Source organism: Tenebrio molitor, chromosome 5 (assembly GCF_963966145.1).
Source record: "Tenebrio molitor chromosome 5, icTenMoli1.1, whole genome shotgun sequence".
Taxonomy (NCBI): domain Eukaryota; kingdom Metazoa; phylum Arthropoda; class Insecta; order Coleoptera; family Tenebrionidae; genus Tenebrio; species Tenebrio molitor.
Window position 1 is genome coordinate 386,495 of NC_091050.1, and position 16,622 is coordinate 403,116.

At 39.3% G+C, this 16,622-nt stretch overlaps 1 long non-coding RNA gene across 1 annotated transcript; it reads left to right on the forward strand.

Annotated features, from left to right (window-relative positions):
* The first annotated feature begins 11,758 nt into the window (after positions 1-11,758).
* On the forward strand, positions 11,759-16,194 carry LOC138130135 (uncharacterized). The gene is made up of 2 exons (XR_011159507.1): positions 11,759-11,890; positions 11,944-16,194. It is a non-coding gene; the product is annotated as an uncharacterized lncRNA (long non-coding RNA).
* The last annotated feature ends 428 nt before the right edge of the window (positions 16,195-16,622 follow it).

Genomic DNA, 16,622 nt, shown 5'->3' on the forward strand with positions numbered 1-16,622 from the left:
GGTTACAATAGTGACATTTCCAGTACTGACTGCGTAACTGAATTAATGTGGAAAGATCACCGATGAACAGGAAGATAAGTGCAGGTGGATTTATTTGTTGGACTCGCTGGTACTCCTGCGGCCTATGTGGTTATCCAAATTGAAAATTAGTCAAATCTGGCGGTCTTTTGGCGTTATTTAATGAGCGAATCGTGCATGCCGAGGTCCGTTCCTTAAAGAAGATGTGCCGTAGAGTGCGGAATCGGCAGAGCAGAGCAAAGTGCACCGGGTTCGAGTACAGAATGGGTCTCCTCTCATTCATATAGCGCCAGGTTCATGCATATGTATTACACGGAGCTCACTCCGCACACACACCGATCGTGGATTGTAATATATTCATATATTCACTAATACGCGATATTGATTTCATTATGGTAATCTCAGATCATTATCTTGACACAGGAGTTTGTCTTTATTTCGATGTAATGGACAGCATCTGATGGACAAGCCAAATTAACTCCTCACCTCCTTAATGACTTCACGGCTGCGAAATGTTCAATGAATAAATAAAAGTACTCTACGAGTCACGATACGGTACTCGAGCGGCCGGAGTAGCAGTCCGGAACTGCTCCTCCGGTAAAAAATGGGAAAGTGGAGCTCGCGATGAAGTCTTCTCTGGACCTCAAGGATCCTGGTTGGGAAAATGCACTAAAATGAGACGGCTTGGAGCGATTGTTTGATTCACGGCGGTTAAGAAACCTTGAAGGTTTGTCTCGATAATCTAATTATCCACAGTACTAAAACGTGAGCAGTGGTACTTGCAAAATTTGCCCACGGTCTTGACGTTATTCGAAAAAAATCAAAATTCTCTCAAGAATTTGCAACTATTTTTTTTCCAAATTTCAAACAAGATGCAATTTTTTGTAATATTCTTAAGAGTTTGACGAGTTGCAGTGTCAGGAGATCACACTTTCAAAATCAATTCTTCGCTATTGTTCGCCTCTGACATGATGTACACCCACAATCAACATCTTTGCACAAGCCTTGAGCAGCTATGGGTAATAACAATTAATTACCTTTTCTGGTGAGTCATGACTGTATTTTATTTTTCTCATTACCAAGGAAAAATATCTGGTTTGAAAAGTTTATCTTTTCGTTCCTCGACAGAATTTTACCTACTTCTATCTTTTTGTTAAAAAAATAAATAAAAATAGATTTGTCAATCATTCAAACATACCGGGTGTAGAATTGATTTTAGTACATAGGCACTTTACGTGTAAAAGTAAAAATCCTCGGATATTGGCTCCCCTAAATACAGAAGTAGTAGAGTTTTAAAAATAGTTCCCATTTTTATTTGTTTTGTTTTTTAACATCTTTCAGAAGTACACAATAATAAAAAAAAGAATTAAAGAATTTGTCAAAATAGCAATAGCTGGGAAGTGTAACCGAGGTGACAACCAAAGATGACAATGTATAATATTTGACATATCAAACTTGGAATTAGTCGCTCCGGATAGCATACAGGAAATGTGGCTTACATCTCTCTAAAAGACAATCCCGAGTAATAGATACCATTTTACGAAGTTAACTTTTTCTTCTTTGTTATAAGAGTTCATTCTTTGAGGAATCAGCAAACTCGTTACATTTGTCAAAAAATGAACTTTATTGTTGTCGGGAGTGATGGCTATTACTATTTTATCGGTAGATTTTTAATATTTAATTTTTCTTGTTTAACAGAACCAGAAGGTGTTAGAAAATAAGTAGAAAAGGATTTGGGTACAATTTTTTTTACTCTACAACTTTTGTGTTTAAGTTTTTGTTGGAAAATAATTAGGGGAGCCAATATCAGAGGATTTTCACTCTTGCACATAAAGTGCCTATGTACCAAAATCCACACCCTGTATGTAAAAAGTCTTAATGTGTAACAGATTTGGACCTTAAAGACTGGCCTGCGGCATGTGAAATGAAACAAGACAGACTGAATTAATAAAAAAAAGGTAAATTGATTAAAATATCTTTGTCTGCACTTTACCAATTTATTTGTTTTATCTATTTATAAAATTGTTTGAAAATTATTTATTTTAGAGTTTAGCAAGACTTACATTTCTACAATCCTAGAAATGGTTCTGATAAAAATTTGTTCATTTCGAAACACTTTAAACTAGTACTTAAGTAAAAATTTCAAATATGCATATTTATTGTTTGTAACTGGCGAAAGTAATTGACCACCAAATACGAAAAAAGGAAAACAAAAGATCTGATTTATAATACATAACTCCACATGGAATTTTGATTTGGAGTACCTTCTGAAAAGTACAATTCGCCAAGAATGCATCCAGTAGTACCACTTATACTTCAACATATTTTTTATTTGATATCACTAACTCATCTGCCGCAAAGACAGAACCACTAGTGAAAGTTAATGACGGTTCTAAAGTCACAAGTAACATTACCTCTATTAGATTAGATTTGAGGTAGATGAAGACTGAAGATGATGACGTACTGCTACCTATGTACATACATAGAAAATCCTGTTGTAATCTACTCACTGACAGAAACATATTTAATATCTCTTTACCTTGAATAGTAAAATCGTTTTTGAAAAGAATAGAAAAAAGGATTTCTTACACTAGAAGCAAAAAATAGACAAAATCTAAAATATTTTCTCCTTATGGCGGAATATAAACAGAATCATTTATTCAATGTCTTAGATTCCAACAAGACAATTACTAAAGTGTACTTTCTTTGGTAAATCATCTTCGGTTCTCAGTTAAAGAATTTAAAATTGGATGAACAATGTCTTGAAGGTTTCTACTTCATTAGGCAATACGAAACTGCATATTATACGAATAACTGAAGGATATGACATCTCACGTATTTTCTATAATTTTTCCTCTTCAAGGATATAGATTATACAAACACGTCCAATGTACTCGTAAGTTAAAATTGAGATGGAAAATTTTTGAAGAAAATGAGAGAAAACAAATGAGTAGGTACCTAAAGTTTTTTTTCTTTCTCCCGAGAGTGGTCCATTTCTGTAAATTGTCGTCCATTTTATTAAAGCGATATTCAGCAGGAATTAAAAATAAACTTGACCCCATAAAACCGCAAGAGATGAACTGGAACCTTCGATTCGCATCGTACAATCATCGCTAGCCCGCTCCACCCGTCTGTTATTCTTTTATGTCTGGTGTCAAACATAAACCTTGAAAATTGCCGCTTTTGAATGGAACGCACCCAAATAGCCGGGGTGAAGAATAATAATAAATAATAAAAAAAAAACAATATAAAACCTAAATAATTGTAGGTCGGCCCACGCTGTCCGAGCCTCGAAGAACCGAAGGTTGGGTTAAGACACCCGCATGTCCCACCCACGCACCGGTAAATCAACATCGGAATTGGGATATTTTATTTATTGCGGTTGGTCAGCTGTCGACGTTGGTACTCCTTAATAAACTTGTAAGCGCGGCCGCCCGGTGACTCCCCGCGTATGATGCACAATTTATCTCTGGGCGAGGGTACACAAGAGCTGTGTTGTTGCCACAGACCAAGAACAAATCTCTGCGGAGCCTCTGTCGAAGCTGCTCACTGAAAGTTATGAGCCCATCGGCCGCGGCGTCGGACATAAACAAGCTGCTTTTCAAATTATTTTTCTTAAATTATGGCTGTTTTCACTTAAAAAGACCAACGAGAGCCTGATTAAATGCGACGGTTCCAGCAGAGATTTGCCCAAAGAGCTGGAGGTGTCGCAAACAATGCCATCGATCGAAGGTCGTAAATCGGACGGCGAAAAACGTCCCACCAAGATATGCCGACAGGTGCTCAACTATTTCAAAAATGCACGAATTTAATTAGCACTAATCGACTTCAATTAATGTAATTCGCTTATTCGATGAAGAATTTTGATGGCTTATCTGTATTATGAAATGGGAGATTTGCATAAAAAACGCATAAAGCGCATTTTATTCCACTAGTAAACTTTTAAAGACTTGCAATTTGTGGAAAGAGTGTTTTTAACGTGGCTGGCCGCACTGCTGTGTGCGCACTGCAGCAGAGGCTCCTAAAGTGTCTTTTGCAGTTGGTATCAATACAATACGGCGATCACATCACACTGAAAGCACAAATTGTTACTTGATCTAACAAGTCAAGCAACGCTGCCAACGGTTAATAGTTGGATGGTGACCTCTCGCGAATCACGTTCCGTTGTCACTTCTTCATTACTTACTGCATTTTAGATGCAGATCTACAAGTACAACTCTTGATAAGTGTTATTGATTAGTGTAACATCTTTAAAAGAGAGGAGAGCAGACATGCAGGAAAGTATGAACAATATTTGCCTTTCATCAAGTTTTGTTTCCTTTTAAATTGGTACTAGCACTCTCAGAGTTAGCATTGGTACGTTTTCGTGTCGTATCTTTGAGAGCTCTCCGTGAATTAGTTCCCAAAACTTAACTGATTGAAGTGTTAAAATATGAGTTAGGGCAACAACTACTGAATTGTGTTCTTTCAGCGTCTGCTTTGCCAGGATCTTAATTTACGGTACACAATCTGCCGTTTCTCCTCGACGCGACGACAAATCTATTTTATTTCTCTTTAGTACACGAGGTGCAAATCTGCGACAAGCATCGGGATCATCTAGCGTGAAATATACGTCATACATGCACCACAGGAAAAGATAAGTGTTTGCTTGGCTATGTTCTGTCGTCAGAAGTGGTCGTTGGCCATTATTGATGGTGGAATTATCCTGGACGTGTGTATGTTAATCGATGCCTTCGTGTTTATGGAGTCTGTTCAGGACCGGCCTAGTCCCCTCCAACTTATTAATTACAAACTTAAACAAGGAGCTTTGTGGAAAGCGCCAAGAGAAAGCAATCAAGATTCTCGGTCGGCGACGAGAAAAAAAACCCAAAGACGGATCTGAAGAGCGGGTTTTCGGAGAGGTGCAGGCAGGTGCGTGGTTAGCGTGTTTGTGTGAACCACCCGCAGGGTGAATGACGGACGTACTACGCCCCATAAAGAGGGTACCACAAGACACCTCCAGCACGAATGTCATGCATTCCGGAAAGCGGGCCCGGAGCAACCGAGCCAAAGCTAAAATGAGAAGAAATCGCCTTGGAGACTGACAGAAAGAGCAGAGGTAACTACCAGCAGTACCAGTTTGATCCCTAAAAAAGAAAAATTTGAATTGTGAAACGAACTTTTTTTGCAATGGTACAGGTAGAAGACTAGCTTCGTCTTTGTGTTCTCATTTATTTTATTTTTAAAAAATCCGCAAAAGAAATTTTACGCCAAGTGTCTTCTCTAGACAACTCTTCCAAGCAGAATGCAACGTCCAGATTTTTTCTATAAAACTGAACCAAAAAATATTTGCTTTCGTCAATCTGGCACAGGCGGTGGGCGCGCGCTACCCTCTTGATTTCCATAATCTAATTACCCCATCAGAGGCTTATTTGTGAATGATTATTTAAAAATGACAAGTATATTGAGGAAGGGGTTGGTCTATTTAAGGTGTTCAATGAGGCCTGGTGTCGTCTTTCATCGAGATCGCTCATGCATATCGCTCGCCCTCAACACCATACGCGCACATCCCTCTCATTTTAACCAATTAACATAGAACCAAAACAAGGAGCGATGACTGGACGCGCGGCTCCTATTTTCAGGCACCCCTTTCAGAACCATCCACCATAATACAAATTAGCTATCAGTGGCTATTGTCACAACAATTGTTAATGTTTAGTGTTGTGATCAGGCATTGTGCTGGGACGTTTGACGGCTGAATGATGCATAGGGTGGTGGTGGTGTTGGAGTGTGTGGTGGCGAAGACGGCGCCAGTTGGTGTTGTCTTTAATTGACCTATTGAATAACTTTAGTTAAGTTAATCACACCCAAGGTCAAGGAGACAATGGAAGAGAGTTCTAGGGTGCTTGAAAATTTAAACAGTTCAAATAGATAATTAGAAAAAGTTATTGTAACAACGTACAGTAATTATTTGAGTACTTGCTAGTTTGTAAACAGATAATAAGAATGTTACTTTAAACATCTAAAATAAATAATTAAACTTTATTTGCTGTAAATGTAAAATGTTTGTAAAAGTCAAAACGCTTTAATAATAATAATTGTTTAAAATATGTAGTTCATCAGAGTATTGAAGTAAATTTTCTTTTAGTAATTTTATTGCTTCTAGAATTAGTATGTACAAGTATCAAAATGACCCAGCAGGATCTGAAATTATTTCTTCTTTGACCAGTCTAAAAAGTATAAACTGAGTACCCTACACTCTATTTCACTATCGCACATTTTGTTTGTTAAAAAATGTGAGCAAATGTCAATTTGGTTTGACTTTTGTGAACTAAAATTTAATACAATCTCAATCGTGCGCACCTACTAAGTTTTCCGAAATAAACGATAATATTACGGAGGTTGGTTTTTATTTTTGTTTATTTTTTATTATTATAATGTTGCTTGTTTTATTAAATGATTGATTGTGAATAAAATAGTATACAAACCTCGGCGAAAGTCCATTCCTGTGCCTCGAGAACTAGTTCACCTCGAGGGCAAGCCTCTCGGTAAACTATTGTTCTCTCGACAGGAATGGAACACTTTCTTCCTCGGTATGTAATATACTATAAATGTAAATCACTTACTCAGTAATCATATTCTATCCTCAAATATAAACTTGATTAATGCTCGATGATATGACTCATGAAGTTGAAGCAGCCATTCAATTATGTTATATAATAACTGAGAGTATAATTTGGAGGTAAGCGAAATATGTTATCTGTTCAGGAAAGTAATTCGTTACCAAAATACGTATCTACCAATGATTTGAAGAAGAAAAAAAAGGAAAAACAAAAAAAAATGATTTCAAATAAAGTGTTATTGATGGAAATTCCAAATAACTCAATTCAATATTATAATAAGAGGCAGAAACGGCAGACACCTCAGACTCAGACAATATGTATTTATAGTTTTTTTCAATTATCACACATACCTTCAGAGAACTTTAACCCTTTTTGTATATATTTATTTAAAAGCGTTAATATGTGAGTAAATGATTTTTGACAAGAATAACCAATTGCTTTGCACAGACAAGTTATTTATGATACAATTTTATGACACTAAATTAATAAAATACAAACTTAAGAAGTAATAAAAGAATTCTGATACCTACTGTAAATCTCGTATCGTACTCACTCACGCGCAAAAGCTATGTCTCACTTCGTGAGTATAACCATCACTACAAGCTTTTCGAACAACATACGTGTACATTGTTTTTTTTATTATTTAGAAAAAAACAGTCAAATTTTATATATGTATATTTAAGTTTGTCGCGAAAATTTAATATTCTGATATTTGATATTTTAGAGCATACTCTCCGACGGAGATTGATTTCGTATTGTTATTTTTTAATTTGGCTTTTATTGAAATCAGGCATTAGGAATATTCCATTTGACCAACACCCCAAAGACGCATTCAGAGCGTAACGCACGCCCGCCGAAACGTGAATTTTCTCTTGGAACGTTATTTTGCGCAGTACGTGGGGACACCCCTCAAAAATGCCGTGCATTTTGCCCCGTTTTCCGTGTAATTGTAATCGTTCAATGGTCCGGGCAGCTGCGGCAATCGTAATTGCTTTTAAAATTGACATTTAGGTGATTTTATACAATGTGTATACACACAAACAACACAATAGCCGGGCGAAAACAATAAATCCCAACATTTTACACAATTCCATCATCATCACGCCACCACACAACACAATTAACAAAAAGATAAAGGACGCCACTTTTCGGGTCATACCTGTGACGGAATAACTGTACATCTCGGTGAAAAGAGACAAAAAGCAAAAAAATATTTTTAGGGCGACGAATAAATAATAATTGAACAGTCAGATCGTGAAGCAAAAGAGAGGAATTAAGAATGACACGGATTTGAGGATGGCGAGCGTCCAGTGGGCACTAATGAGATAAATCATAATTAATCGTCCAATAAATAACTCGGTAAATGGGTTTCTAATTGGGCAAAAAGAACCAGACTCGATGGATTTAATCCGCGGTTATTAATTTTATTTTGACGCGGTATTATGTAATGGATCCAAAAACATGTAAAATCGAGGGTTCGGGTAAACAGGTAATTTATCGTCGACTAAATCCGAAGAAAGGTGATATTTTTACGGCCACTTGAGCGTCGCTCGAAATTTTTGTCGGTTTGTTGCATCATTTTTCCAAATTGATGTACGAGCGTCATAAAATTGATGCTATCTTCCGTTTTTTCACCAACTTTGACCTTGGAGCCGGCAGTTCAATTGTTTTTTCGAAATGGCATAATTTATGGTTATGTTCGGGCTTTCCGCTGTTCTTTGTCTAAGTCGCTTAAATCCTCTCAGGAAGGTTTCTATTAAATGCTAATTCGGTTCTTCGTAACACTTACATACGACAATATTTTCGGCGAGACGAGGCACACATTAATTTTTATATTTGTCGTATTTTAAAGAAATAATATTTTTTTTGTGTTTCTTGCCGGATAACGTTCACGAGACTGATTTATCGAGTATCCGCACATTTGGGATGCCAAACGTGGTCTTTAAATACATTTTTTATCAGGGGAGCTAGTATTTGTTATAGTTTTTTTATGCGTAAGATTTATGACCAAATGCATTAAAAATCATGTGGAATTACCGGAGAATTATTTTAGACATTCACAGTCGACAAATTGATGCCTGTCAACGGGTGAGAAAAAAATCGTAAATTAAAATGTGAAATATAGCATTCAGTTTATAACTAGTTTGGTAGTGCCACTTTACAGTTTTTTCTATTGTTTTTCTGTGGGTTACACATTTGGAAAGCTTCTCTCAGATAATAAATATGTATCTACCTATATAAATTATTTAAAAAAATATTACAGAAACTGTACCTTTGTAAAAATTATTAGTTAACAAGAATCAACATAAAAATTCAAAAATATACTTATACAGGGTGCCATAGCTAAGACTTTGCAGCCTAATATCTCGGTTATTTTCCAACGGATTTTTGTGAAATTTAAAATGCAGATTGTGTGGAGGACTCGTGAAAATGTGTTTCTTTCTTTCATTTTCTTTTTCTCTTTTTTTATTTATTTATGTTAAAAAGATGTTCAAAATGGCGGCGATGTGGGCATGTGTTACATCACTAAATTCACAAGAAAATACTCTTTTCAAAAGTACATTTTAAATTTGACTCCCCATTCCGTTTAAAAAAAATAAATTAGCCTTGTATCTATCTTCAGACTAAATGATGTCAGAAAATTGAAGAAAATCTCAGATGATAGAATTTAAACACTTCTAACTGTGTGCCAAATTTCAACGAGCTCTGCTAAACCGTTCTGAAAATATTTAGCTGTGTCCACACTTTTTAGCTATCCTGTATATGTAAATACAATGTTATTGGAGTAAGTAAGCATCAGAACACTGTAGAGTTATAAAGGAGAAACTAAATTTTAAAGGAAAAAGATCAAAGAATGTATAAAAAAGGAAGAAATTGCTGCTTTCTTAAAAAAAGTAATAGCAAAACATAATAGGAAGACAAAATAAGTTTAAAAGCAAGTACCGGAATTATTTTAAAAAATCTACAATCTCACATAGTAATCCTGATAGTGCTTCATTAATATTATTTAACGAAACGCTGCTGTGGTTGAGAAGAGAAATATTTATTTAAACATTTCATTAATTAACTTTTCATTTAGAAGTTTAAATATACCTAGAGTTAATACAAAATCTTACAAATATATTGAAGCCAATAGTTTTTTTTATGAGTAGATAGTTTTTGTGCAATCAACTACAGGTCATTATAAATTAAATTAGACAAACTAGTAGACAGATTTCCACTACCACCAGTAGCGCCACCTATCGGCGATGCTAGTCTCACTTATGTTATCAAGCTTGCGGCACATTCAATTTCGCCACCAACGCTCGCCAACACCTACTACGATGGTACAATCATTTATAATGACCCTGTATAATAATTTCAAAATTCATAAACACAAAAAAATCTTATTGGTTTCTGTTAATTCTTATTAATGAATACAAAAACGTGGTTCCAAACGAGAATTTTCGAAAAAAAATGTAATAGGTTGTGACCAAAAGTTGGCCAGTGACAGCTCCGGGCTCTCAGGGGGTTTTCGGGGCATAGGGCGTGGGTTCGGATTATAAAAAAATGGGCGCCAGGCAGCTATTGTCTTGAGCTGGTTGTTAAGCTTGTCCAGCTGCCGGGACAAGTGCTCAGTTTCTCGGATGCTTCGGAGTCAATACGAAAGAACTTAATTCCTTGCGAATTAAATAATTGGTTTATTCAATTTTTGTCCAACAGTCCAGGAAATTCGAAATGCTTACTTAAGTGTGCACTGGTCCGTGGAATTGGCAACGTTACTCTACGTAATTTTGTTAATTGAAATTTCGAACCAGTTCACATTAATGATCTTATTCAATACCTTATTCTGGTCTTATCAAGAAAGCTTTCCTTTACAGGTGACCTTGTAACTTATTTGTGAATAAACTTAAAATTAATACAACTCCGATAAAAAAAAACGAAAGGAAAATCTGTTGCATGCGTGAAACAAGAATGAAGCGCAGTCTTCTGCTTTCATAAATTTACAACGTAAATTTAACATCGATTCTATAATTGAAAAAATTGCAAATTTACTGGAAGTAGAAGAACTGCTACTAATAATTGAAATGTGAAATTTGAAAACTTGAGCTTTGTGAAGTCTTTCTAAAAATTTGAAATTATTGAAATGCGAGATTTTTACAAATTGAAACGGTTCTAAATATTGAGAAGCGGGATATTTGAGGCGTTCTTTGATTTTTCGCAAATCCGCAATTAAATTGTGCGACTTATCTTACGCCGGTAACGTGGTGTGACCTTGACGATTTTCTTTAGTCCTTGGTGAAACGGTACGTGGTCCGATGACCTTAATGGACGGTTTGCGGTCTGGCGACGACCACTCTGACGAACGATGTGGCGACGATCACCCCATATAACGATAGTCCTGGTGAACAATCACCCTAAAAGCGACGCGGCGACGAATGACCCTAAAGAATAACGTTCCTGGTCCGAACTATCGCCCCAAATAACGATGACTGGTCCGGCTGACCCTAAAGAACAACGTTCCTGGTCCGGCTGACCCTAAAGAACAACGTTCCTGGTCCGGCTGACCCTAAAGAACAACGTTCCTGGTCCGGCTGATCCTAAAGAACAACCCCTAACGAATTGTCGTTAGTGTTGCGAAACTCAATCGATTCGGTAATTACCTTTCCGCTGAAAGGGGTTGCTTCTCGATAATTCGAAGGAGGACTTTCCGGTTCTCCTTCGCGGTACGGTAACGGTAATCTGGCTCGAACTACCCCTAACGGACGAAAATTAGTGAAGTGAATTCGCTAATGAAGGATAATTACCTCTATCTCGCTAGATGACGAGGGGTTTCTCGACCACGGCAAAACGGTAAACGGTAAAACGGTAAATCTTCGGGCTCCTCGACGGCCCCGAAGGCTGGCAGCGCCGGACGATAAGCGCCATGGCGTTCGGCAATCCACCCACAGGGATGATTGCGGATCCCGAACGCCACGCACGTGATTCGCAGCTCGCGACTTGCGGCACCTGCCGCCCGCTCGGCGGTCGCCGACCGAGTCCCCTTTAATTTCCGCTCGCGATCGGTTTTTTTTTTGGCTACCCCCTGCTCTAGGAGATCAACCCGAAAGATCTGGACCTTATTCCGTTGGGCGATAAGGCGTACCGGTTATTGTACTGACCGCGCATCTTGATGACAACTTCCGGCGATCCTACACTTGCGCGCTAAATGACAGATGGTCGAACATGGCGCCGGTTTGTTTACGTTGGACTTCACCGATCGAAAAATCCGGATGTCGAAGCGGTAATGTGTCGGTGAGTCCACGCGTAACACACGATAGATGTTGACGGCAATTTCCCGCAGGATCTCAAAAGGTTGGACACCACAAGGATGAAGGAAGAAGGTTAGGGAAAAGAAGAGAAGAAGATAACTTTCCGGCAAGTCACGGGAACAAAAGGGAATCGGAATTAACTTTGCCGTACGGTTACCCGAGCTGAGAAGAAGAAGAGGAAGGATTGAAGGAAAAGGAAAGGAGAAAGAAGAAAAAAGCGAACGATGAATAGATAGGCCGCAGCTAGACAGCCTAGAGGCGTGAGGCCACCTCAGCCTAAAATTTAGGGGCTAACATGTGTGATTCCAGCCGCCCCAAAACTGGCTGGCACAAAGACTCTACAATGAAAACTCTAAAGAAACCGCGAAAGAAACAAACGAAAACCGAAAGTGAAACTGAAAGCGAAACCGAAATAAAACTGAAAGTGATCCGATAAACAAAAATGAACCCTGAACCGATAAACTCAAAATGAATTGACTGACGGCACAAACAAACTGAATTATTTCGAAATGAGCGTCCCCAAAAAAGGTTACGGCAGGGTGGGCGCGTCGCGACGTCATATGCCGTGCGTTGTGTTGCTTGTTCCTGATCTTCGAACAGCGATCTTATTGTCCCGCGAGCATAAGTAGGACCTCTTGGCCTCCTACCCCGGCCAAAACGAATAGTGGCACTTTGACCTGCTACACTACCCCCCTCCTCAAAAAGAAAAAAGAAAAGGTAACGCGGTTGCCTTTTTCTTTTTACACAAAACGAAGATGAAGTCTTCTCAAAAACGTCAAAATTTGTTCAATGGAAAAGTTTTGATTCCGCCACAAAATGGCTAGTTGATATCTGCGCGTATCAAACGATTGAAAACTGAATCTCAATGTCAATTAGTACTTGAGTACTGCGGTATGATGTAAGTCGAATTCGGGATATGTCATAAATGGGGTTTTTCAAATAAACTTTTCCTGAACAAACTCCACGGTAAAATTTTTGGTCTCGATCATTTCAAAAAATTCGACGAAAAAAAATGCAACGCAATTTTCGCTGCAGCGCTCGAAAACGGAAAGTGAAAATGCGACGAAGCGTTTTCCACGATTCCACGGAACGTCATCCGCAAAAAAATCGCTCATAGAGACACTTGGAGGTCTTCGAGTGTCTGACCTTGACATTGGCGAAATGTCCACCGTTTCTCCGATTGTGCGACAAGGATGGAACTCAAACAAACATGTCACCCGAAAAAGTGTTTCGCAGCGCGATAACGTTCTCAAAAAATTTCTTATCTGTGAAGACACGAGATAAGACTGAATACAATCCGCTAATTTTCTCTGCAAAATTCCTGCTTCTCTTACACGGTAAAAAAATTGAAAACTGAAATTTCTCTGAAACCCAAACCCAAAGCTCCGATTGTTGAACAATGAAAAATCTGTGATCTTGCCAAATCTGTAGTTGAGTCACAAACACGATAAACAAAGCTGAATGAGCCAAACTGACCAAATTTGCGGAATTCAAACGAGGAAGCAAAATCGTCAAAATTTGTGACTGCTACAAAGTTGACAAATCACACCCCTAACAAATCGCGTCAAAATTTGTGGCGGCTCGATTGACTTGACAGGCCCTCGAAAATCCAAGCGTCAAAATTTGTGGCTGTCAAATGCAAGCGAGCCCTCGAGGCCCAAATTGGTTTACAAATTTCGCGAAAATGAAGATGAGCGATAAACGAAAATTTGTGGTTGCTCCAAAAAGTCGGGAAATCGGGCCCCACGTTGTGGGCGTCAAAATTTGTGTGACCAAAAGTTGGCCAGTGACAGCTCCGGGCTCTCAGGGGGTTTTCGGGGCATAGGGCGTGGGTTCGGATTATAAAAAAATGGGCGCCAGGCAGCTATTGTCTTGAGCTGGTTGTTAAGCTTGTCCAGCTGCCGGGACAAGTGCTCAGTTTCTCGGATGCTTCGGAGTCAATACGAAAGAACTTAATTCCTTGCGAATTAAATAATTGGTTTATTCAATTTTTGTCCAACAGTCCAGGAAATTCGAAATGCTTACTTAAGTGTGCACTGGTCCGTGGAATTGGCAACGTTACTCTACGTAATTTTGTTAATTGAAATTTCGAACCAGTTCACATTAATGATCTTATTCAATACCTTATTCTGGTCTTATCAAGAAAGCTTTCCTTTACAGGTGACCTTGTAACTTATTTGTGAATAAACTTAAAATTAATACAACTCCGATAAAAAAAAACGAAAGGAAAATCTGTTGCATGCGTGAAACAAGAATGAAGCGCAGTCTTCTGCTTTCATAAATTTACAACGTAAATTTAACATCGATTCTATAATTGAAAAAATTGCAAATTTACTGGAAGTAGAAGAACTGCTACTAATAATTGAAATGTGAAATTTGAAAACTTGAGCTTTGTGAAGTCTTTCTAAAAATTTGAAATTATTGAAATGCGAGATTTTTACAAATTGAAACGGTTCTAAATATTGAGAAGCGGGATATTTGAGGCGTTCTTTGATTTTTCGCAAATCCGCAATTAAATTGTGCGACTTATCTTACGCCGGTAACGTGGTGTGACCTTGACGATTTTCTTTAGTCCTTGGTGAAACGGTACGTGGTCCGATGACCTTAATGGACGGTTTGCGGTCTGGCGACGACCACTCTGACGAACGATGTGGCGACGATCACCCCATATAACGATAGTCCTGGTGAACAATCACCCTAAAAGCGACGCGGCGACGAATGACCCTAAAGAATAACGTTCCTGGTCCGAACTATCGCCCCAAATAACGATGACTGGTCCGGCTGACCCTAAAGAACAACGTTCCTGGTCCGGCTGACCCTAAAGAACAACGTTCCTGGTCCGGCTGACCCTAAAGAACAACGTTCCTGGTCCGGCTGATCCTAAAGAACAACCCCTAACGAATTGTCGTTAGTGTTGCGAAACTCAATCGATTCGGTAATTACCTTTCCGCTGAAAGGGGTTGCTTCTCGATAATTCGAAGGAGGACTTTCCGGTTCTCCTTCGCGGTACGGTAACGGTAATCTGGCTCGAACTACCCCTAACGGACGAAAATTAGTGAAGTGAATTCGCTAATGAAGGATAATTACCTCTATCTCGCTAGATGACGAGGGGTTTCTCGACCACGGCAAAACGGTAAACGGTAAAACGGTAAATCTTCGGGCTCCTCGACGGCCCCGAAGGCTGGCAGCGCCGGACGATAAGCGCCATGGCGTTCGGCAATCCACCCACAGGGATGATTGCGGATCCCGAACGCCACGCACGTGATTCGCAGCTCGCGACTTGCGGCACCTGCCGCCCGCTCGGCGGTCGCCGACCGAGTCCCCTTTAATTTCCGCTCGCGATCGGTTTTTTTTTTGGCTACCCCCTGCTCTAGGAGATCAACCCGAAAGATCTGGACCTTATTCCGTTGGGCGATAAGGCGTACCGGTTATTGTACTGACCGCGCATCTTGATGACAACTTCCGGCGATCCTACACTTGCGCGCTAAATGACAGATGGTCGAACATGGCGCCGGTTTGTTTACGTTGGACTTCACCGATCGAAAAATCCGGATGTCGAAGCGGTAATGTGTCGGTGAGTCCACGCGTAACACACGATAGATGTTGACGGCAATTTCCCGCAGGATCTCAAAAGGTTGGACACCACAAGGATGAAGGAAGAAGGTTAGGGAAAAGAAGAGAAGAAGATAACTTTCCGGCAAGTCACGGGAACAAAAGGGAATCGGAATTAACTTTGCCGTACGGTTACCCGAGCTGAGAAGAAGAAGAGGAAGGATTGAAGGAAAAGGAAAGGAGAAAGAAGAAAAAAGCGAACGATGAATAGATAGGCCGCAGCTAGACAGCCTAGAGGCGTGAGGCCACCTCAGCCTAAAATTTAGGGGCTAACATGTGTGATTCCAGCCGCCCCAAAACTGGCTGGCACAAAGACTCTACAATGAAAACTCTAAAGAAACCGCGAAAGAAACAAACGAAAACCGAAAGTGAAACTGAAAGCGAAACCGAAATAAAACTGAAAGTGATCCGATAAACAAAAATGAACCCTGAACCGATAAACTCAAAATGAATTGACTGACGGCACAAACAAACTGAATTATTTCGAAATGAGCGTCCCCAAAAAAGGTTACGGCAGGGTGGGCGCGTCGCGACGTCATATGCCGTGCGTTGTGTTGCTTGTTCCTGATCTTCGAACAGCGATCTTATTGTCCCGCGAGCATAAGTAGGACCTCTTGGCCTCCTACCCCGGCCAAAACGAATAGTGGCACTTTGACCTGCTACAAGGTATCTATTTATAATAGGTACCTAAAAAATCTTTGTACATTGTACTCCGGAAAGCTATTTTTGAAGTGTCTTTTCTCAAAACTTTCGCAACAAATTGCCTACTCTGCCGTATATTTTTCGCGTTTCCCCGTATGTTACGTGGGGAACGATCCTGAAAACTCTCTAAACGACAAGGTGATGTATCGAATTCGATGATAGATGAGTTTCGGTGGAGAGGCTTCAATACTTGCTGAGAACACAACTGAATACTTGCCACGTTACATTGTTACGTCTCAACTCTACCCGGGTAACATGTGTAATCATCAGTGGAGTGTAATAATGCGTCATGAAAAGAAGAATATAAGCCCGATGGAGTTGTTAAATTTTTGGACGTGCCATCGATCATGCCGCAATTTTTTCTCTTCGTCAACAGTTCCAACCTTATCCGGCGAGA